Here is a 24,730-nt window from a genome sequence, read left to right as displayed (position 1 = left end):
CGATCGAGACTGGCTGGACAGGAGGAACACAGCTGCACATCGCATGTCCTGCCTCTCCACTATAAGATGGCGGCCCTGTGCGACATTGATGGCACTGAGACTCCTTGCCCCGTTGCGTCCCCTGCTAGGGAACTTATATGTCCAGGACAAAGTATGGACTCTGGGCTGGACTCGCGTCTGAGGCGCTCGTTCTGACCCCCCCTGCTCCCCTCATATCGGAGGTCGCCACTGCTGCCATTGTTGGACTTTGGAACTTCCTTCTCTGGCCCGGCTCCATCGTATGCCACCTTGAATATGTGCTTTTGGTCCTGGTCGGAGTCCCCGGAGCGCCTTGAGGTGGGCATGACTGATGCCCGGTTGATCAACATCTGCGTTTTTGGACTACTGGTCTTGCCTGTGTGGGACACTTTGGTGAACAAGGTTAGCCGAGACAGGACAGGACAGGGGTGAACGCAGCTTGCAATTGGCTGATGGTTTCTTTGTTGCTGATCGGGAGGGATGTGAGGCGGATTTTCTTGCTTGTGTAATGTACTGACTGTGCGATTTACATTTGTTCGCCGGTACTGCCTTTTCTTATTGACCTTACACTTCGTGCTGGTACTGGTGCTGCAGGGGGGAGGGGCCGGGGGACGGGTGAGGGCTCCCCTCCGTTTTATACTACTTCCATTGTAGTTATAGATTAGGATCTTTTTCTTCTCTTCTACACTTCGGGACTCTCTTTTTTGGGGCGACAGGCACACTGCTAGGGGGGGGAAGGCCGTAGCCAGCTGCAGGGGTGCAGGGTGGGGGGTTGGAGGGGTTTATGTTTTTTCCTTTTTGTTTTATGGGCCTACTGTTCTTTTTTCTTTTTTCCTCTGAGTTCTATAATGGATAGATTCTTTGTTTATTTAAGTTTTAGTGATGTGCACTCCTGCTTGCTTAGATGTTTCCTTCTATGAGGATATTTTTGCGGATGGTGTCACGACCGAAATGTATGCCTATTTTTCTGATCCTTAGATGTTGGAATCGACGTACTGATTTGAACTGTCCTGCCGTCACTTGTCCGTACGAACAAAAGCTAAAACTTGACCACAGTCAGCCTGTAATTAATCCTGTGTGCACTGACGCATAATTATGTACTGTACTGTCAATCCTTTGAGAACTTGGTTGGTTTCTGTGTACAAATGTTATAAATAAAAGTCTTCCAAAAAAAAAAAAAAAAAAAAAAGAAGAAATTAGGTGTCTGATGGGAGGTCATGTGCAAGTGATAATGGCAGGTCTTGAGATGATCTTGCAGAGTTTGACTATGAATGTACTGAACAAAATGTTGAATGTGACAGCATCACGGTCAAACAAGATAAAGGAGGTGGGGCACTGGGGGGCAGAGAGATGGAGCTCAAGTAAGAACTTAAATATGGAGTATGCTTTTGTTCATAAGAGCAGGCCCCTTCACCAATGTAGGAGCAGCTAACACAAGACCAAACAACTACGATGACTACAACGCATTCAAAACGCCTCCACCTGACTGATCGTCAACGTCCCCCCGCCGCAGACACATCACCCTCCACCTGAGAGACCTACAATGGCTCCCCGTCGACAAGAGGATCACCTTCAAGCTCCTCACCCACACACACAAAGCACTCCACAACACCGGACCAGCCTACCTGAACAGCAGACTCAGCTTCCACACCCCCACCCGCCAGCTCCACTCCGCCAGCCTCGCAGCTGAACCCCGCATCCAACAAACGACCTCCGACGGCAGATCCTTCTCCTACCTCTCCGGCAAGACCTGGAACTCCCTCCCTACCCACATACGGCAGACCCAAGACCTTCTCGCCTTCAGAAGACTCCTCAAGACCTGGCTCTTCGAGCAGTAGCAGCCCCCCCCCTCCCCTTAGCGCCTTGGGACCCTTACGGGTAAGTAGTGCGCTTTACAAATACGCTGATTGATTGGCATTTCAACAGCCTGTGTGTCACTATGTCCCCTAACTGGTGCCTGCAACCCCTACAGAAGCAATGACCCCCATAGTCACAAGGTATTACCAAACCAACTGGACATATATCCCATTTCCCAATAGACATAAAAACTGCAAGGACGCTTCTTATGCCATGAGGCATTACAGCCAGGGTCCCAGCCAAGGCCATTTTGTGAACGCTCACTGGGTGCGACAGCTACACCAGAGTCTTTTAAAACACAACTTCACAAGTGACTTTCAGAAATGAGCTTAACAAAGGTCATGAACCTGTATTTGTTAATCACAGTGTAACAAGATAAGTACTGAGATACCAAATTCACTATCTTTTTTGCGTATCTACTACCGAGGGCCCACATCCACAAATCATTTAACACTGTTGTCGTCACTTAAGTATGCACACAAGTGAGACTAGGAATTCTAAATCTTGACTCAGACAATAATAGTTTCAAGACTTTTCTGACTGCAAAGTCCTTGTACGACTGGACAAGTATGGCAGCTATTTGACAGTCAGATGTTTAAGACTAGGGTTAGTAATATTAATGTTCCTAGTGCAGGGGCAATTGGAGGTCACTTGAAATATGGTGGATCCCCACAAAGTTGTACATTTGTGGGTTCACTCCTAAATTAGACTAAAGTGCACATTGGAATGGAAATGTTCCCTATGAATCCAATACTTTCTTGGAGGTTAAGTGTAAAGAATGTCTTCCTGAAATGCCCCAACAGCCTTCACTTTAAAATGCTAACTCCTCAGAACTAGGACTCTCTGTGACTGTCATGCAACAGCAGTTGAATAGGAAAATTAAGCAATTTTAAACAAAACCAATAACTCAATATTCTGCTCTTTGCCCACCATCCCTGAAAAACAGCCTCCTTATTTATTTTATTTATTTTGTGTTTTCTACAGCGCGAACATGACCCTGCGAGGGGTATCAGAGCGCTTTACAGCCGGTATCAACATTAGTACCATTTGTAAGCATAGATTGCAATTTACAAACTCTATACAACAGTACACTTCGGAGAAGTGTATAAACAAATAGTGAATCAGCAATTAAATCAACAATTGAGTTGGTAACGATCGCATTAAGTCACACCACCACATGCGAGAGGCTGGTGGATGACTGGAGGCAAACATGGATAGATTTTATCCACATGTTATTGTAGAAATGTTCTCATATAGAATAATTTTGCTTCTTTTTTTAATGCAGCGATGGATGGAATTCTTCTAATGCTTGAGGGTAGTGCATTCCAAATTCGTGGTGCTGCTCCAGAGAACGCTCAGTCATAAGTGCTTTTCTTACAAAAACGAGCTGGCTTCAGAAGTAGATTGTCTTTGCTCCTGGTGCTTCTGTTTCCTCCAGAAAGCGTGATTTACTGTGCAAGGTAAACTGGCGTTTTATGGTGCAATGCATTATGGGTGATGCAAGCTATTTTGAAGTGAATTCTTGCTTCGAAAGGTAGCCAGTTGAGCACTTTCAAGTGAGGGGAGATTTATTTATTTATTTATTTATTTATTAGAAAGTTTTGTATAGCGCGAACAAGATCCGTGGGTATCAGAGCGCTTAACATATAGGCGTATGCGATAGACAGTATATATCACTCAGTTATAAAGGCATCGGAACGAATTACATATGAGGCGTGGACAAAGACATATATATCAAACAGTTCTACTGACAACACGTATGAGGTAGAAGATAGGAGGTAGGTAATAAATATAGACAGTGTTGGATAAACTTCAATCACGAGAAGATGTGTAAGCAACTATGAGGTAGATGATAGGAGGTAGATGATAAATAAGGTCGTAGGTGGATATATATCTATCTTAAGTAGAGTGTGTAAACAGGTATGATATTTAGTTCATTGTCATTTCGAGACTGATCAGATCTAGGTAGTGTATTTTTTCATCAGATAGCTCTTTAACTCTCGCTTGAATGCTTCTACATTTTGGATCTTCCTGATGATAGGAGGAATTGAGTTCCATATTCTGGGGGCAGCTCCTGAGAACGCTCTGTCATAGGTTTTTTTCTTGTGGAAAAAGGCTGGCCGCAGTAGAAATTCTTCAGTACTCCTCGCTGGGCGATTCCCTCCCGAAAGCTGGAGTTTCTTCGCTAGGTATCCCGGGGTGTTGTGGTGTAGCGCTTTATGAGTGATACAAGCTATCTTCATTTGGATTCTGGCTTCATAGGGTAGCCAGCTTAATGCTTTCAGGTGTGGCGATATGTGGTCATATTTCCTGGATCCGGTGATAATTCTTGCTGCAGCGTTTAGGCATGCTTTCAGTGGTGCTGTGGACATTTTTGGTAAGCCCGCTAAGGTGGAGCAGCCATATTCAATCCTAGAGATAACTAAGGATTGGATAGCCAATTTGAGATCCGCCTCTGAGATGAAAGGTTTCAGTTTTTTTAAGTAGTTCAGGTGGAATCGAGCATTCTTGGCCATTGCGTTGATATGGGCTTTCATGTCTAAATTCTCATCCAGAGTGATTCCTAGAGATTTCGCTGACTTGATTAGTGTTGGGGTGCAGTTTAGCGCAGTCATCACTTTCGTCCATTCCTTTATTTCCGTACGGCTCCTTGCTGGTGAGATTAGTAGGAACTCCGTTTTGTTGGTGTTAAGCTTCAGTTGGTTGGTAGTTAACCATTGCATAGCCATTTTTAAAGCCTTGTTTCCTCGTTCCAAGTCTTGTATGGACGAGATCTTTAGATATATTTGCGTGTCATCTGCATACATGTGATACGATATCCCTGCTTTTTGGAAAATTTCTGTAAGCGGCTCAACATAAAGGTTGAACAGATCTGGGGATAACGTAGACCCTTGAGGGACTCCGATTGAAATAGGACAGGGAGGTGAAATTGACTGGTTGACCAGGAATCGTTGTGATCTGTTCTGTAGAAAAGAGATGAACCACTTCAGCACCGTTCCTGATAGACCCATCCTATCCCGTAGCCTGGACAATAATGCTTCGTGATTTACGGTGTCGAAGGCCGACGACAGATCGAGGAGAATCAGTAGGCACGCTTTGTTTTGGTCGAGTGCCTGTAGCGCATCGTCAACAATATGGAGGATCGCAGTTTCAGTACTGTGACCTGTTCTGAATCCTGATTGGCATTCATCCAGCAGTGAGAACTTGATGATGTGTCGGCTTAGTTGGTTCTGTACGCATTTTTCAATTAGTTTGGCCAATAGTGGGATGTTGGTCACTGGTCGATAGTTGTTTGGGTCTGATCTGTCTGCCGTAGGTTTTTTGATTAAAGGGGCAACTTGACCTGTTTTTAGGCAGTCAGGGAGGATCCCTTGTGAAAGTGAGGCATTTATAATTTTGGTCCATATCGGAATTAGAACGTGATTGATTTCTGTGATGTGGTCGAATTTTTGGGATCCCGTTATCAGTCTTGTGGCTGCACTGAGACATGCTTTCAAAGGGGCTGTTGTGACTTTGGGAAGCCCTGCCAGAGTAGTGCACCCATATTCTATCCTAGAGATGACCAGTGCCTGGACTGCTGTTTTAAGATCAGTTTTATTTAGGAATGGTTTTAGTTTCTGCAGGTAGCTTAGATGGAAACGGGTGTTCTTTGCCATTGTGTTGATATGTGCAATCATGTTCAAATTTTTGTCAAGGGTAATTTCCAAAGATTTAGTAGAGTCGACAATCTTCGGAGTACATTTTAGGTCGTTATAATGGTTGTTAAGTTTGGTGGATGACATGATCTTAGATAATTCTAATTCACGGATTAGATTGAAACTTGTCCATTGAGAGTTGTTCTTAGGTTTGTCGAGTTCTTGTTGGAACTGTAGTTCATCTGAAGAAACCTTCTCCCTTTCCAAATCTTCCGCTGATTTTTTAAGTTCTCTCTCAAGTGCGTTTGCTTTGTCGGTAAAGAAGATGGAGAAATCCTCGCTTTTTAAGCTTTGTTGGCGATGACCGGTGCTGATTTATTCGACTGTTCTTTGAGTATATCGAATAGTTTCCTTGGCCTATTTATTGCATTGTCCAGTTCTTTCCTAAAAAAGTTATTTTTTTTGATATAAGGATGCTTTTATTATAAGCTTTCCTGGATTATCTCAGTTGGCATAAATGGGGTGAAGTAGGGTATTGACGCCACTTGCGCTCTGAAAGTCTGAGTGATAGTCTTTCCTCATTTAGGGAACTATTGAACCATGGATTTTTGTCTTTGTCAGCGATCCTCTTAAGTTTTAGAGGGGCTATTTCCTCGATAATGCTTGATATTGCCTCAATATAGTGCAGAGTGAGGTCATGGACGTCACCACGTTCGTGGGTGGCTGCAACATGTTTACACAGCGAGCTGCTACGTTTTCCATATTGATTCCTCTGGTGTCCCTAGTCAATTTTTTGGGCTTAATAGCCTGTGAGGTCGATTTAGATTTTCTCAGGGGAATTTCAAATGTAATTATGTGATGGTCAGACCAATCGCATGGTATGATTACAATGTTCTCAATTGCTTTTTCTTTGGCTATTATCCAGTCTAGGGTTGAACCTTTGGAGTGTGTGGGGAGATTACATCCCTGTATTAAAGATTGTTCTTCCAGGAAGGTTTTAAAGAGTGTGATTTGCTTGTCCGCCTGATCCTCCCAATGAATAGTGAAGTCACCTATGAAGATATCATTTGATTGGGGAATAGAGTTGATGGTGATGATTTCCATCATTTGGTCTAGGAACTTGGTCTTTGTACCAGGCGGGTGGTAGAACGCATGGAGTTTGCAGTTTTGGTTGTCTGATGATCTAAGGACATGTCTAGAGGGTCCAAGTGAGTTTTAGTAATGGAAATGTCTGACCTATGAATGCAAGCGATGCCTCCACCCAATCTCTCTTGTCTGTCTAGTCTCATAATCTGGTAGTTTGGGGGGACTAACATGTCTAAGCATGTAGAGGACTAGTCGGAAAGCCAGGTTTTGGTTAAGATGGTAACGTCTATTTCATGATTTAGTATGAGGTCGGCAATGTCCGCCACGTGTTTGTTTGCTGAACGACAATTGAGTAATATGCAACGAATAGGTTTCTGGGAGTTGATCATTGGCGGAGCTGACATTTCAGGCAATAGCGTTACTGTCTTTGGGTTGCTCGCATTAGTCCCTCTATTATTAACCTGAGACGTTCAAGCAGTATTAGAAACGATAGTTTGGATAGCGTTTATGCCTAACTTAGGTTGCGAGATTTGAAAAGGATCATAAGTGGACATAATGGATGCTAACTCATTGTCTGACAGGTAGTTGATTTGCGTGCGTGTGCAGCAGATTCTTTTTTACGTCGCTAATGGGGTGGAGCAGTGATTTCCATTTGTTGTAAGGTAGGAGGACTGAAGGGCCTCCATCTTTGCCAGTCAATTTTCTGATAAGCAAAGCAAGTTCTTCATCATTCTATTCTCAACCTCTGTGCTCTGCTGCTGTGAGTTTAAGAGCCTGTTCTTCAGGGGTCCTTAATATGAGGACACAGCATAGAAGGCAGGCACAGCAGAATACTGAACCAGCAATAGTTAATGCAAGCAGAAGGGAGGAGATGCGTTAGTGAGGCACCTGTAAAAGAAGAGGTGGGCTTTCTGCTCTAGAGGCACAGCGTACTGTCTGCACTAGTATTGGAGGATATGGGGCGTTCAGGTATTATTGGCATTTGTCTGCTAGGAGATTGCATCCTAGAATAGTTCTGCATTTCACCAAAACAAAAATACAATACATAGAAAAACAGCCTAGAACGTCAATGCAGAAACGATCTATTTTTCAGTCTTTTGCTTTGCCAGTGCGTGTTTTGCCATGATTTGCCTACAACTTTATTGTTGGGGAGCTGCCAGTCCTCGTTAGTCTCAATAAAACTGTTAAAGAACAAAAATAGGTTTGTGGTCTCAAAAAACACATTTCTACAGTAGTCACTGTCTCTCACACTGATAAGAACTATTTTGTGTGTGAATGAACTTCTTGTGAAAGATCATACATCGTATTCTCTGCCGGCTTCCCGGGAGGACCGACCATGGTGGCATTCACTGCTTTCCTCGAGGCTGTCTTCGATGTGCAAGCTGACATTGCTTGGATACTGCTATGCAACTTACCGGCACAGTGCCCTAGTAATGCTATATATGCTCATACTTCTGTGTACACCGTGTCTATGTAAAAATCAATAAAAATATTTTGGCAAAAAAAAATATATCCATTTAAACAAGGTCACATTCAGGCCACATTTTTTTTTAACTTACAAACCTGCTTTTGGGCACAGTATTTCTCTGAATAATGGCTTGCTCAAAAAGAAAACCAAAGTATTTGAAATTATACCGTGTGGTCAGTACTGCAAAAACCCGCCTTCACTTTAACAGGTATACTACTTAGAGCCTATTTATTGAACACGTTGTTACTTACAGAAAAGAAACGTTCAAATACGCTTATGAAGACAGAAACGTGGGAGTTGGGAGCAGTAAAGTTGGTGCTACCGGAAGTGACTGGTAGACAGTCCTACAGTTGCTCCGACACTGGCGGGAGCCGCACTGCTGCAACATCTTCCATTCACTATAAACTTCTACATTCCTTCTGGAATGCAGCAGGACTAGAAAGGCCGGATGCATTTGGTTCAGAGCAATAAACGCGCTTTAATAAAAGTATATAGCAGTGGATCGCTGCGTCTGTTACAGTTTCAGGGTTACATTTAGTGTAGGCATGCTCAGCCTTCCGTCCGGCTGACAATACAAAAAGTATCACTAAGTTACTAACATCGGTTGTCAGCACTTTATGACTTTTGTTACTCCGTAATAACTCCTTATCTCTCCTTAGAACCTACCTCTGCCCCTTGTTTTTAGAAAACAGTACAAGGAGATGTAAGGATGCTCCCTTACTGTGTTATAGAAAAGACCACCCGGAGATCTACCAGGCCGTATCTTCATATATATACACACAAATCACCTGGAATAGACGCCCAGACATTACACAGGCAATAGAGAGGTCACTTCTTAAACCTACTAGGCAAGGTGTATTGACATTTTTGGGGATACGAGTGGGACACTGGATCACCTATAACTTACATTTTTTTATTATAAATTTCTGCTATTGATCGAAATTGCTTTGCACATTGTCGGATGGAAATGCTTCTTGGCAACCGTATGGATTACTTTATTCTTTGCACAGCTACATAAGTTTCATCAATGACTTGAATTTTTGTATAACTCAGCGCAATGTCCCTTTTAGCATGCTAAATAGATTTATATTCATTCATGAAGTATTTATTATTAGGCTATCTTATCTAAACAATATTTGCACAGCATGTAGCACTTTCATCTTGTCTGTTACAAGGTTTCATAAGCCTCTTTTAAATAATTCCATCTTTGCGGGAGCTCTGTATTTCAGCTCTCCTGTTTTTGGGAGTGTGCTCGGGGGAATGAACCAGTGTGACTTAACAAATGTGTGTTTTTTTATTAGTACTTGTATTGTGTGTTTTTATTGTATGGCTTTTTGTAAAGCTGCACCAATAAATACAAATTAGGGACAACAATTGAGCGCTTCACTCGCTGAACTCTCTTAACAGCAAGAGTTATAGGTCAGGTCAGGAGAAGGAACAACATTCTCCTTTAAGGAGTCTAGCGCTGACCTCAGGATGAGGAATTACAATAAAGCATCCTCTAAGAATGTTCCCTACGATACGATTTATGCATTTTTGTGTTACTTGTATTTACAAATGTGTCCTTCGCAGCCACATGGAGTAGGGGTCGTTTCACAATGGTTTAGAGTCGAACTAAAATAGTGCAACAGTGCCAGTTCCCTCTACGATTCCAGTCCGGAACCCTGCTCCAATCACTGGAAAATTTGTGAGATTTAGAGATCATTCAAGGATGCGGCACATGCTCCAGAACACTGCCTGATTGTGTCTAATCCTCGCCAACAAGAGTGGAAACCCGCTCCAAGTACAGCAAATGGCAGCGTGTGGCCAGAGAGGAACCTATTCCCAACACCCACTGCTTTCGGATGATGGGGTCGAACCAGGGCCAACAGGGTCACAAGAGGGAATGTGCTCAGAAAGAAGGTTTTACATTATTCCATGGCACAGAGGTGAGGGCGCTCGTCTCCAGAACCAGTTTAGATTATTGTCACATCTCTGATTAACTTATTAATTGCAGGAAGTTCCCTTTTCGTTTATAATGGCAATACCATTCAGCTCTGCTGTGGATTCATAACACTCTCCATCCTACACAGCCTCCCCCCCGCCCCCGCCCCCCACTCACACCCGAAGGGTTCTCTCTCAGCCTCAAACAAATGTAGAATAGAATCTGAGACAAGGTTTCTTACGTTCAATAAGGGTCTTCCACGAGCGTCTCTAGGCTGGGCAGGTTCGGAGCCTTCCTGGTACCATCGCACCCAGACTTCGGGGGTTCCCGTGCGAGCTAAAGTACTCTCTCCAGTGCCCGAAGCGAGCGAGCCCAACAGCACCTCCTCCCGAGGGCCCCACGGGACCAGGACGCGCCGCCGCGTCAGAGGGTACACCAGGATGGACGCCTGACCGAGGCGCGCGCAGCAGGTACAGGAACAGGATCGACGCCGCGTCCTTGGCAGGTACACGTCACGTCACTCAGGTGAGCGACTCACCTTTGGGCGACCGCGCCTTCCTCTGAAACAACAGCAACCCGCCGCGAGACCGCACGCAACGAGGCGTGACTCACTCTCATTGTTATAGAGTTGGAGACATCGTGAACGGGCCATCTACGCCTCAACACACTAACTCACTATCAACGGAATGAACAGAAAATAGTGAATTAAATGCGGAGAAGTCACCCGCCGTGGACGTCCCACTGACAACCACCTCACGCACGGACAAACAAACCGCACTGTTTGCTGGGCAGGCCGCTGTACAGGTTAGCATACGTTTTTATTACGATGGCCTTTTCACTGCCTCTGAAGGCTCACAGGCACACTACAGGATGGGGGCCGGTGAACATAACGACCGATTCTACTCGAGTCAGTTCACACACCTATCCGAGTTACCTGCGCCTATGGGTCGGACTCCTTTCGTCAAGGCTGCTCGCTGTAAACCTGGAGCTGGACTGCCCAGAGAGGAGTGGAGCAGCCTCCAAAGGAGACCGACCCATTGGTGCAGCCAACTGGGATGGATGTGAGGAGAACGGGCTCGAGGCAGTGAAAAGGCCATCGGATTTACACATGTATCCTAGCCTGGTGGCCGGCTCTCCATTACTATTTTCCAGATCGTATTCATGTCCACAAGTGATCGGTTGGAAAAAAGGAATTTATCAGCAAAATGTCATTTAAACAGGGTGGTAATAATTATTCCTTAATTTAAAATATTTGATTTCATGATTCGTGCAAATGCATGCTGCCACTGTGCCACAGAGACCCTGCCTCGCAGCAACAGCTATATCAACAGGAACACAGAGTGAAGAAAAATCTTAAACGTTGTTCTTCTCTTCTGTAAGTTCCGTCTTGATTCCTCGCCTCCCAGTTCTGTTTTGGATTGCTGTTTCTTAATAGAACGAGGTGAGCCCGAAGGCCCATAGCAAGGTCAGGGAGCACACCCATAAACTGAAGACAGGGTTACAAACATATTTGGGATGTACAGAATCCAAGACTTGACATTTTTTTACGATAAGCGTAAACACATATGTTGGTATTCCCGAATATAACGTGTTTCATACAAATTATTATACATAAGATGTAGACGGAAGTTTTAAATAAAAATTCGTTTTCTGTGCTTGCATACAATACAAAACACCATTCACTGAATAGCATTTGAATGGCTGAATGTTTATAGCTGTCTTTGTTAATACATTTTTTAATTTCCTGTAGTGTTTGTATCTCTTCTGTATCAATGTGTGTTACAATGCAAACACAACGAGATAATACCGTGGAATGGCCATATAATGAGTCCTTCCTCACCGCACACTTTAGTCATTATTGCCGCATAATTTCAGTGGCTCTGTAATGAGCAGATTGGCCTGACTTCTCGCACTACTATACACCTCTCATAAAAGATGGCGTACGTTATTGTCAGGAGGCGCTTTAAGCAGGAAATGCTTACAAAGACTGCAAGGCATGCACAGAATTGCTTTCACCATGTACATTGTTCGTTGCCGGGCCGTAGTAAACTTCCCGCAGGGCCCGGGCACACCGAGATTGGCCAGCACGTTACCTAGTTAAAGCAACTGACCCAACCACCTCCTGTACGTAGGACGGATGTATCACCGAGAGCGGACGGAAACGTGGCTGATGCATAGGACAAAGGCCGAAGGCGTTCCCATTCTTTGTAGCTCACAGCGATCAGTCGGCTGGGCACAGCCAATTCAGCTTTCGTCCTTAGCAGCCCAGGGCAATAAAATGTGCCCCTTTGAACTGGCAAACAATCCCAATGTTATCGAAACGTGTATCAGTGGTGGCGTCATGTAAATAAATGGTCAATGAAGAGTGAAGACGTCCAACCCTCAGAGCTTTCAACAAACCCCATGGTGAAATTATTCTGTTCCATATGCCCTTTCCCTCATTCCCTTTCTCTCGTGTCACCTGTCCCTGCATCACTCGTCACTTCCGTTCCACCCGGCCTCACTACTCCTGAACTGCAGAACATACCTTAGGCGGGATTACGTGTTTTACACAAACAGGACCTAGTGCCACTCACTCACCATAGGGGTCTCATTGCACGTCGAGGTCTAGTTACTAGTCAAGGGCCTCAGTATTTTGTATTTCAATGTCAGCTAGGTTTTCAAAGGTTATTTCATGCAACCTAAATGGTTTCAATAACAGATTGAAACGACGATCAATGCTGGCTTGGTTTAAGATTACAAGCCAATATAATTTTCCTCCAGGAGACTCATTATAAGGAAGGGTCATTAAGGGACAAAACTCCCTTCTTTGTCCAACATGTATTTTATGCTTCCATTAGGGGGGGTAGCCATAATAGTAAGTAAAAAAGTGCAGGGCAATAGTATAATGGTTCAAAGGAACAATAGTGCTAGGTGGCTCTGGATACAGTTAAGGATCTCTAATCAACTTTTTAGGTCGAGCTGGTAAGCATCCGTAGGATGCAGTCCAGATCGACAACTATAGTGATCGATTCCCGGCGCGGCAGGTTTCTGGACCAGGGTCAGCGGACTCGATAATTCTCTCGCCTCGGTGCCCACTCTGATCAGCGATCACACTCGGCAACTCTGGGCATTAGCTTGCCTCATCTTCACTAACGGCCCCACCAGACCGCCGGGAATGCCTGGTCTCACCCTGGAGATACCCATTAAGGGACCATCTCTCAGGGAAGCCAGGAAGGGTTTCGCAGCGGTCGAAGCGCCTTGGGACCCTACGGGTAAGTAGTGCGCTATATAAATGCCTATACATTTACATTTACATTTACATGCTGCCAGCTTACACAGTCTCTCCAATCAAGTGTCCTAACTCCTAAGAGTCAACCATTATTTTCTCAGGCTCTTCACGGTCACAATATATTAAGCGCATTCGGAAAAAAGTGGCCATAGTTTGCTACCAACTTTTGCAACTGGGCTTTGCTGATGCCAACTGGTCTATGTACTATTAGGTCGATTCGCAGAAATCACCTTTGGCTGAGGGTCATAGAATGATCTGTCCAATGAATGTTCATTAGGCAGGGCAAAATTTGCCACCTCCTGAAATTGGCTACAAACACAGAGACAGTGCAAGGAACAGCAGACCACCATCCCGGTGTTTGCACTTCTAAATGTGACTTTTTTTTAGACAGCCAAGTTCCCTAAGGAACGTGTACTGCTTTAAAATAAAATAACTTTCCAGTTTGGGAAAACATCAGAGACCGCAGACAGAGGTTCCCTGGACCACTGCCTACTCTCCCGGAGGTTGGGAAGGGGACCCTTATACGTCTACAAATCAGTTACCATCTTCTTTAAGGAGTTGGTGACCAGTCAATGGTTTATGACTAGATTTGTAGTCACAAACCATTGACACATACCACACAAACACAATTTGGAAGGAACAACCCTTTTATGTCCCATCTAAATTGTGATTCAGTTTGAATTGCAAAACTCATTTTACAAGTTAGAAAAAACTTTGTCTCAAAAATTGATTTTGTACATTGGAAATAGCTATTTGGGCAGTTGCAAACTGTTATTTTGGCTATTTCAGGTTTGGAATTGAAAAATTGCTTAGCACATCTGGCCATATGTGTTATTGAGCTCCAAGCTCTTCATAAGTCTGTGTTTGTGCCCCGAAGCTCTTCTTTCCAGGTGTACCGCACTTCTCACACACTCACTTAGTGTCTGTCCATGTGCTCCAGACTCCTTACAGTCTGTTCAACTCATCAGACTGTCTTAGTCAAGCGCCCCTACTCGCCACACTCCCCATGAGCTGTCTGTCCATGTGCCCCAAGCTCCTCACACTGTAGATTCATCGACCTCGCATATCTCAAGCGGTCTATTCATGTGCACTACACTAACTCGGTCTATGCCCCAGGATCCTTGTAGTGTCTGTCAGCTTGTTCCTAGATCCATACTCGGTTAGTCACTGTGCCCCATGCTTTAAACGCAAGTCCCGAAAATCACTTGCCCATGTGCTCCAATCACCTTCACACTACTAAATACCTTAGGAACTCTGCAGCGTTTGCCCATGAACCCCATGATGTTTAAACATTAACCCTGTACTGCACATACTTCACACACTGCCCATGTGCCCCATCTCCTCCCAGAGTTCTTTTATTTAACTGGAGCAGGGGTAAGGCTTTAGGGGGTTATTTGACCCGGACAGGAATCAGGATCCGTATTCAGTTTTCCAGAGGTAGGACTGCCTGTCAACTGGCAACACCCCCAATACCATCAGGAAATTGAAGAACCACTTCAAGAAAGATAGACAATGCCTAGGAAGTTTGTGAAAACAGCTGTGTTCCAGTCTCGTTTTAGTAGTGCAAATCACATGAAAGAAAATTACATGATTGAATCCAAAAAGGTCTCTGCGTTCCTCCCGGTGTTCGCCTAAGTGCCTAAAGCCTGTGCAAGAGCCTAAAAGGGAGCTGGCAGAACAGTCTTAATCAATTTCGCCAAGCTTAACAATACTATGAACCTATGGTGTCCAAAGTGGGTCCACACAAATCCAATTCATGCTAGATTTTTAGGATAGGCACAGACTGTGTAAATTAATTTATCCTGAAATTAAGGCATAAAACTATTAGAAACACTACTGAAGTAAACATATTTTTATTGATTTAACGAGCATGCACTATCACAATCAATCTGCCTGACTTTGAGAGTAACAAATAGCTGGGACTACATCATGCCAAAAGCAGGAAACAGGACGAATTTTAACAAGCAATCAAGTCAAGCACAGGGGCTATCACCAGAAGAGCAGCAACGTCAAGAAAGAGGTCACAAGCTGCCCTGCCTACATGCAGGCTAGTTGGCTTTGGCCTGTTATAAGCACTTTGCTGTGCCAAGAAACTGACACAAGCAGATGGAAGTGTCAACAGATAGTCACACACAGTCCAGCAGGAAACAAATGTTGTCAAAGCAGGCAATCCATGACCAGTAACTACCACAAGCAGCCAAACAAAGCCTAGATTCATAATGATATCAGCGGGACTTAGAGGTTACCACAAAGAAATGGAGGGTTAAAAGGAGTTGGGCCTAGACAATGTTAGAAGCAGGACAGTCTGACCGACTGCCTTCTACCAGCAGCCCAGCTGGGTATCACAATTGTCAAAAGCAACTCAACTGGGTATTGACACGGTCATAAGCAAAGCCAAGATAATGTCACAAACACCCAAATGGACAAAGAGGGCTATGACAAAGCACATATAGACTCTATAGTGTTGTAAACTAGGAATTTGCAGGGATATTTAGCTCATGGCACAAGCATCACAGAAGGTTAGCCACACTGAATCCTGCACCCAGCTGGGCCTTTACGCTGTCACAAGCAGCCGAGAAGGGTCTAGAACATGGGTCTCCAAACCGGTCCTAGAGTGCCGGACCCATGCCAGATTTTTGGGATATCCCCATTGAGATACATGAAGTTATTTTAAAAATCTGGCATGGACCCGGCCCTCCACGACCGGTTTGGAGACCGCTGGTCTAGAACCTGCCACAAACAGCTCACCTGAGCAGCAAGCATGTAGTAAAGCATCGCAGCTACATCAAACGCCTGTCACTAGAAGTCCAACCGAGCATACAAGCAGTCACAAATAGAGCAGCTGACCTTACAGACTAGCACAAGCAGCTCAGCCAGACCGTAGCAGCTGTGAGCAGAACTACAAATGGGTACGACCTCACCAAGGGAATGACTACAATAAAAATAAGCATTTGCAATGCAAAAGGTCTCACATTTTTTGGAGTTTAAGCTATTGGCATTGTACATGACAATGCCTTTTATTTTGGTTTTAAAAACCAAAACGTAAATAAAAGGCATGGTCATTTACAATGCTGAAAGCTCAAATTCACGCGAATGCGAGACCTATTGCATTTTAAATTCTTGCGCAGCAGCCGTGCGTATTATATTAAGAGGGCGCCGTGATTATACACAGCGCTCGAGCAAATACTTTACAAACAAACGTTCTAATGGGTGCCTTGCAACAACATCATGTGCAGCGCCCGTGCATATCAAATTAAGGGGGCAGCGTGATCATGTGCGCGGCCCGTGCATATCAAATTAAGGAGGCGCTGTGATCATGCAAGGCGCCTGTGCATATATTTAAAAAATAATAATGATCAAATGGGCGTCGTGCAACAACATCATATGCAGCACCCGTTCATACCAAATTAAGCGGATGCTGTGATCATGCGCGGTGCCCGTGCATACATTAAAAATAATGAGAAAATGGGCGCTGTGGAACATCATGCACAGCGTATATATATATATATACATACATACACGCTTTTTTATGATAAAAGGGGCGCTGTGGATCCCGCCCATATTAAATTAAGTGTGCGCCGTGTTTACAATAATTAAGCAAAGAGTTCAGTAGGGACACGTTAAAAGGTCCAGTCCTGGTGGTAGGTTACAAATAAAGACAAGGCGGTACTAAGGAGGGACTAACAAGCCTATTAACGAATCAGTAGCCAGCCTTTAGGAAGGACAATGACATAGCCAATGAAAAACATGGGCGGAGAATGGGCAGGGCTTTAAGTTCATACTTTAAGACAGCATGCCTTGCAGCAGCGCATGCGCTGCCCAGGCTCGACCTAGAAAGAATCTAGAATTCCCAGAAAAGTGCTTAAGGCCTTTCAAGCACTATATAAGCTGCTGTAAAATCCAACACAAGCAGCCCCTCAAGGTCCAGAGATTGTCCCAAGTAGACCCATTAAGCATACAATCACCCCCCTTCATTCAGTGCCTTTCAGAAGGAGGAGCACATCAGAGAGAAGAGACTGTTACAAACAGCCCAGTGAAGCAAAGAGATAGTTAAAAGCAGACTGTAAACATTAGGTATAGAGATTGGCAAAGTCTTTTCAGCAGAGCTAAGAGATCAAGCCCAGACAGACAACAGGGACATGCAGGCCAGGCAGAACTAGACACAGACACAAGCAGCACAGGAGTTCACTACAAGAAGCACAATGGGACATGAGGCTGTCATAAACAGTGCATAGGTACTGTATTGCAACAATTATATAGTGCTTACTACCCGTATGTGGGGTGCTAAAGCACTTGTGTGCAAGCTAGCATGCTACACCGCATAGGTCGTTTGGTTGACAGTTTAAATCTTGTGTGTGAAGTGTTTCCATGTCGCGTGTGAGGACTACCGAGGTATGGTTATAAGGTTATGGGATTAAGAACTTAGCAGCGTGAAGGATGAAGAAGTGAGAAAGACAAGCATACCGTTTATGGTTTGCATTAAGCTGACAGCTTTGATGCGCACTGCAGGCCCCTTTATGGTACTTCTTATTTTCATAGGCCAGTTAGCTGTTACTGCCATAAATTGTCCATTCTGAGATATTATGTTTAAAGTTAACGTTTATGGTCCTGAGCAGGTATTGGTGGGAGGAAGGCACGGACCAGAGATCTGCTGGAATGGACTCGGTTACTCTCATCCAATATCTTATTGCCACTGTGAGATGTCAAAAGGTGTTTATAATATGTATCTAGTTGGAACTCGCAGTAGTGGGCTAAATTAAAGTCCTCCTTTGGCCAGACTAATGTGGCAGAAGTCTTCAGTTATTCCATGCCTGTTCAGTGATTGAGGGGTTTATTGCTGTGGAGTGGTACAGTACTGGGTGATGGACATGAACCATCGCAGCTTTGTCTTATGCGAGTGTGAGGGAGTCAAGAGGTACAAGGAAACTATTATGCAGTCTGTATGAACTACAATCAACTGCCCAACCACTACCTGGTATGGTATTAGTATAGTATGTGTTCTATTTTGTATTGTAATTACATTTAAATAGCACTTACTCCCTCTGCAGAGGTTTTGTATCACCTTACTCCAGGTAGCATCCTGTTATGGGATGCAGCATTAGTAGTTTTTTTTTTTTCGGGGGTTATTGATAGGATTAGTCTTGCACTCTTAAGAAAACTATGCCATGTTTCTAAGTGGTAGACTAAGTTAGTAGGAGTAAGATGTGATCATTAGTAGGAGAAGGTGTATGTAAATTCATGCATCGGTTGGGCGAAATTAATAGATGAGCTGCAGGAGATTAGGTATTGTTAGGTTGCAGGGGTGTGACTTTTAAAGGAGAGGGTCTTCTAAATGAGATGTGGAACATTTGTAGAAATACAATAATATGGATTATGGTAAACATGTATGTGACAGAGTAGGTTATGCTCACATGGAAGAGGCATGGAGAGGATGGAAAGGAAGTAGAGTCATTCGAAGAAAAGGAGTAGACAATCTGAAGTTTTAAACCAAAGTCAGTTTTCATGTACGGGTTTTTAGGAATATTATGAAGGCTTCTTGAGATTGTGTAATACCAAAATACCACAGATTGCTTGCAAAACTCTAAAAAGAAACATTGTTATTTGCATGCGTTACAATATAATTGTAGGCGATGAGAACACTAGTGTGCACACATACACACCACTATTGCCTATGGGTTAAACGATTGAAAATAAATTAAGTTTAGTTTTCCCATCAAATCTGATGGAAGTAAAACTGTAAACAGGAGTGTTGTACTTTAACTGATTCTGCTAGAGCTGCTCTTCCCCTTTCCATCTGGTGATCAGGGTGTGATGAAAGAGAACAGAGTCTGTTTTAGTGAATTTTTGCAAAGTAATGCTTCACAGTGCAGGTAGCACTGGGGCTGTCTCAAGTCTGCTGCACCTATTACACACAGGCACTAAGAGGTGTAAGATATTGCATCCGGTTGCCATTCAGCGATACTGTAGCATTAATGAGACACACAAAAGGAAACGCCCTGCCAGGAATCTTCCTCACCTTAACACCCAGCCACACACCTTACACTTACCACCTACCAAACCTTCAGCAATCAGCAAAACAGGTAATCAAGTAATCTGCATCCCTTTCTTAACAAAGTCCTTCTTGAATGGCTATGCGGAGCCCGGTCTGCATTGTTCCTCACTCCACTGTGTGGTCTCCGCCCTCAAGCCATAGAAAGAGAAGCAACAAAACACGTGTTGGCTCTCAATCTGTCACAGAACTCATACATGAGAAGGTTCTACACAAAGAATAAAAAGATTGAAGAAAACTCGTTTGACCAGTGTATATATTTGTGCTGTCTTATGAAGCTTCTATTGTTACTTGATTGTACTTACAAAAACTTTTACGTGTGCTAAAAATTGTCGTTAAAAGGGGCCAAGACAACAATGTGAAACTTAGCTAATCCGGGCCAACAATCGACCAAAAGCAGCTACAGTTTGGGATGGTAATAAGAAGACCAGGAGAGCACGCAGACTGCCACAAGCAGCATTCCGCACCACTGAGACAATTATCATGTTTGCCATCATGTTATTTAATGTTGGCGAACATCACAGCACTACTACAACACTGATAGACTTTATTTTACGTTTTATGGACACTAGTCAGCGAGTGTCACCCAGATGGCCAAACTGGAGAGCCCACACACAACTCATCACTCGCAGATGAGGAAGGATGATTAAAAAAACACAAGATTAAGAAGCCAATAAACTCATATTCTCTTGGGAACAGAGACCCCCGACAAGGAAGGAAAACAAAAATGGGAGCAAAGGTTACAAATGTCCCAATGTATCACTTACACAAGCATACCACAAACACCTAGAAAGTAAAGTAAAAACCTGTACAGTATGGGCTAAATACCAACTACACAGCTACGGTTCGATAGGGGTGACATCAGTGGATGCCAGCTTCATACAAGGGTGCAACATTAGCATATATTTTGAAATTAAAATCATTTCAAATTAGACATCGACTAGTCTGCCACTGTAGACAATACAACTAAAAAATACAAATTAAAGTTGTATGATCCCTGTAAAGACATTGAGGGAGTTTTTGTGAGTTTGAACTAAATTATGCATTAATATTAGTTGCTAGGACCCTGAGCTCACGCAGTGTACTGACACAGAACTGTTGCAATTGAAATAAAAATCATGTTAGTGCGTGTTTTTCTGGCTTAGTTAGGCCTCAAAGCTATCCTGTTTAAAATGGATGCTGAATCAAGATGTTCATTCTCTGTTTATATTTCTCACTTGACACTACATGCTGCAAGACATGAACTGTTTATTTCTTTATGACATTGTTCTCAAACGACTCCCTAGAGCAGTGGTTCCCAACCTTTTGACTCCTGAGAACCCCCACTAAACTCACTACTGGAAGCCGAGGACACCCAAGAAATTTGTACGATAACATAAACAGCCTTATTTGCACTCTCCATCCCTGCTGTCATTCTGTGAAAACCAATGAATCAACCCATGACTAACAAATACGTGCTTAACTAGGTCATGTAAAGCGCTCCAATTTCTTCGGGTCGACCTCGTGCTATACAGATCACAAAACAAAAGTGAATCAGCATCAGGCGTACAGGCACCGATTTGATGCAAGGTGCCTCAGACCACAACCACTGAAAAGTTATTAGGCTCATGTAAAGAGCACAGGCTTGCTAGCATGTAGGGCAAACGGGTGGTTTCCTGACAAAGCAGCAAGACCTTTTTAAGTTCAGTGGGACTGGGGCAGTGCCAGTCACATGAAAGATTGAATGTTTACCAATCCAGGTGGCCATCGCAAGTAAGGAAAGGAGTCAGCCACCCTCGGCCTCAAAGGGCATTTCTTGGCACATAGACTTATGTTTTACGTGGATCCAGCAGGCAGTCCATGTCTGATTCACATGAACACGAAGTTCGTTACATTGCATATAAAACAGCACAATAAACACATTGCCACACCAAGCTCAGGAGGCAGCTCTCGCTCCATAGGATATTCTTATTGCAATTCTATGACTGTATGCTCCAGGAAGGCAACTGGATGAGGGATAACATGCTCAAATTTAAACTCCTCAAAAACAGAGGTCATGTAGTTCAATAACAATCCTTCATTTTGGTCTCCTAACTGGTGGCCTCATGAGTTAGGCACCCTTCCAACTCCAATTGATGGTGTGAAAAACCTGGGGGTGATCATTGACACCAAGTTATCTTTTACGGGCCAAATAAATCACATTACATTCTCTTGCTTTTACATTTTGAAAATCCATAGGGGAGGGCAAGATGGCGGCCGCTTGAACCGAGCGAGTGTCAGCCCAGTTTATGATTGTTTGTATGGAGTAGGAGAAGCTCTTCGTAGTGAAAGGAAGAAAAAAAGCAAGTGGAACTTCGTGGTCGTACCCATACTGCAAGGGAGAACTGCTGCTCAGTGTTTGGTGATCAGAGATCTGATGCTGATTGAGTGGGGAGCTCAGAGGCTGTGGCTCCGGTCAGCACGGCTGGCAAGCACCGCCTTATGAGTCGAGCGCACCTGGGGACCTGGCGGGTGTGGCTCGCGAGGAAACTGCTGAGCACTCAGACCGGACTTCATACGACTGGAGTTGAACCCAGCCCGATGCCTCCTCGGAAGAACGGGAGCGGGTCCGTAGCAGCAGCGGCAAAAGTTACGGAGGAGGGTCCGGCCGGCATTAAAAAGAAAATACTGCCGACAGGAGAGACTGCTGAGAAGCCGGGGAGGCAGGACAAGACCGAGAAACCCGCCTCGAAGGGAACGGTGGTGAGTGCTAAAAAAATAGCGCTGCTGAAGGGGAAGCTGCCAGAGAAAACTGCACTAGGTGGGAAGCCCGGGACTCCGGTAAGTGTGGCAGGAGCTTCGGGACGGGGGAAAACAGCTTCCGTCCCGGGGATGTTTTTTGTGAAAGCAAACTCGGGTAAAACAGACACACAAAACCCTGAAGATATGCAAAATTCACTTGCTGGTAACAGAACTATTGGCGCTGATGGTAGAGAATCGGCTCTGGATATGCAGGGCATAGATGGGGGGGCTGATAAAACTTCTGATGGCCAGGAAAAAGATGTGATTAGTGCTAGTGTATTAAATAGTTTTGGAATGTTAGAGCCCCCAGAGATTGCTGTGTTCTTGAACCAGAATGTGGCAGTGTCCGAGGGATTGCCTATTTCAACAGCTGGGAAGTTTCCTCATAGTCAGCATGCTGATCAGGGTGATTTGTTGGCCTTTTTTATGCCACCGGGGGAGAGAACCGAGAAAGGTGCTATCGGCATGACAGATCTGTTATGTTTCTAATATGCTGGCTTGCATTTTACACATTTGTTATTGCTTGGAATGGTGCATCCTTATGATGCTCTAGAGATTCTAATATGATGTCACCGCTGTGGCACTGTTATCAGTTGGTCCAGCTGTGTCTAGCAAGAAGCTGTTTAGGATCTTTCTCTGAGGAATAAACCTACTTCAAGATTTACTTGTGTACTGGATTCATTTTCATAACAAATTTGGCGACGTTTACTTCTTGACCAGACAAGAGGAGGAGTACTCTGGTTGGAGGAAGATAGAATATCCTAAACTAAAAGGAAAAGAACCCAACTCGTTGAATAAGATGACCTTTCTGCTGTAATGGAGTTGAAACTGACAACAAAGAATATAATTAAAGTTGACATTATTTTTTTTTCAATGAAAAGCTGCCAGCTGGTAAGAGATATCAACTTAATTTTGTTACTTAATTATATAACGTCTGCTCATAAAATATAGACAGTTGCGTGCTACTGACAATTCATTGCGAAGTTAGATTTCTAAAGAGACTTGTGTTTATTTCATCAGTTCACGACCTTTAAACAATTCATCAAGTCGTGTTGTCAACAAGTACTGAATTAACTTGGAGCAGAGGAAGGATGAAAGAAACCTGATAATATTCTTGGAGTGTGAAACAATTCATGTTGAAACTTAAAGTATTTAGAAGTAAATGGAGAATGGAAACTGTTTCGAAAATCAAATTATATTATCAACAACTCAATTGAACAGTGCTTGGAAAGATTGAGCAGTATTTTTAAGGAAATCGGCAGAAAGGCAAAAGTTAAAATCGAATATTATCGAGTGAAAAATAAGATACATTGCTATTGGTTAAATGGTATATACAAGAAATTGTTTTAGCCTGTCTAAAGTGTATTTTGTTGAAGAATTGTAATTTGCACACTTTCAGCAGCGAGAGTTAATGTTAAGTTTACAAGGATGCAAAGATGAAACTAGAAAAAAGGTTCTCAAAGCTTGTCAATGTAGTCATGAGGAGGCACAAATTTTATACACAGCCTCAACGACAAAGTGAGCATTGATGAATTTGTAGCCAGATTGAGAGAATTGTCAGCCAAATGTCAATTCGGAGCAATGCAAGAAGAGATGATTCGTGACCAGTTAATTGTGCAATGTCATTGCAAAAAGACTCAAGAGAGGTTGTGGGCCTCAAGTAATCCAACATTGAAAGATGCTATAGCTATTGCAAAGGTGGTCGAGGAATCGGAGAAGTGCATGCGGGAAATGAAAATAAGTCCTAGCAACAACAAAGATAAGGAAGTTGTAGTTCTGGAAGACGATTCGGAGAGTATTTGTGCCATCAGAAACAAGAGTCAAAATAACTTTAATAGTAAAAATAAATTTCAAAAAAACTTTAATAAGTCATCTGGCAAGATTGCAGCAAAGCAATGTCTTAGATGTGGGAGCACATACCATATGGCGGACTGAAAACAGTGCTATGCAGTAGGGAAAGATTGTTTAAAGTGTGGGAAAAGAGGACATTTGGCACGTATGTGCAAGCAACAAAATGATAAAGTTGCAAGTGTTAATGATGCTACAGCCTCTTACAGGGTTGTGGTTGTTAATGGGGATGTTGATGTGGCAGAGGTGGAGGGTTTGGAAAAGAGAAGGACAAGACCGAGAGCAGATTTTGAAGTAAATGGTAAGCCATTATCCTTGATGGTTGATACAGGATCACTGTACACTATTATACCTCAAGCTATGTATGATGAAACATGGAAGAGTGATGTTTTATCCAGATCTGATGTTGCTTTGAAATCTTATCAAGGGAACGAAATTAAAGTGGTTGGATACATGGATACAAAGATAGTGTTTGGGGGGAGAGAGACTCATGGAAAAATGTATGTGGCTGAAGAGGGACTGCCAATACTAGGTTGGCCACACCAATATGACTTGGGGATCAAGGTAGATCCCACAGCTGATATACCGGTCATGATTGTTGATGCAGGTAATGTGGATAGTATGAATGACTTATTGGATACATTTAGTGGTGTATTTGAGCCTAGACTGGGAAAATTTAGGAATTATCAGCATGTCCTCAAATTGAAAAAAGACTCGATTCCGGTCCAACATGCAGCTAGAAGGGTTCCAATAGCAGCTAGAGGAAAGGTGAAGGAAATAATTCAACAGCTTTTGGACGACAAAGTAATTGAAC

General features: G+C 43.6%; 1 protein-coding gene across 2 annotated transcripts in view; it reads right to left on the bottom strand.

Moving 5' to 3' along the window:
* The window catches only part of CANT1 (calcium activated nucleotidase 1), a 160,215-nt gene that overhangs the window by 74,712 nt on the left and 60,773 nt on the right, over positions 1-24,730 (bottom strand). Inside the window, exon 1 of one of the 2 annotated variants that reach the window (XM_086931071.1) lies at positions 10,230-10,550. The exons of the other annotated variant lie outside the window; for it this stretch is intronic. The gene's annotated coding sequence lies outside the window, so the exon portion shown is untranslated. Of the gene's footprint in view, positions 1-10,229; positions 10,551-24,730 lie in introns of those variants that run through there. 2 annotated transcript variants of the gene reach the window in all.

Source organism: Lissotriton vulgaris, chromosome 7 (genome assembly GCF_964263255.1).
Source record: "Lissotriton vulgaris chromosome 7, aLisVul1.2, whole genome shotgun sequence".
In the NCBI taxonomy this organism is placed as follows: domain Eukaryota; kingdom Metazoa; phylum Chordata; class Amphibia; order Caudata; family Salamandridae; genus Lissotriton; species Lissotriton vulgaris.
Note: the sequence above shows the minus strand (reverse complement) of the source record. Positions and strands in the feature narration are given on the sequence as shown.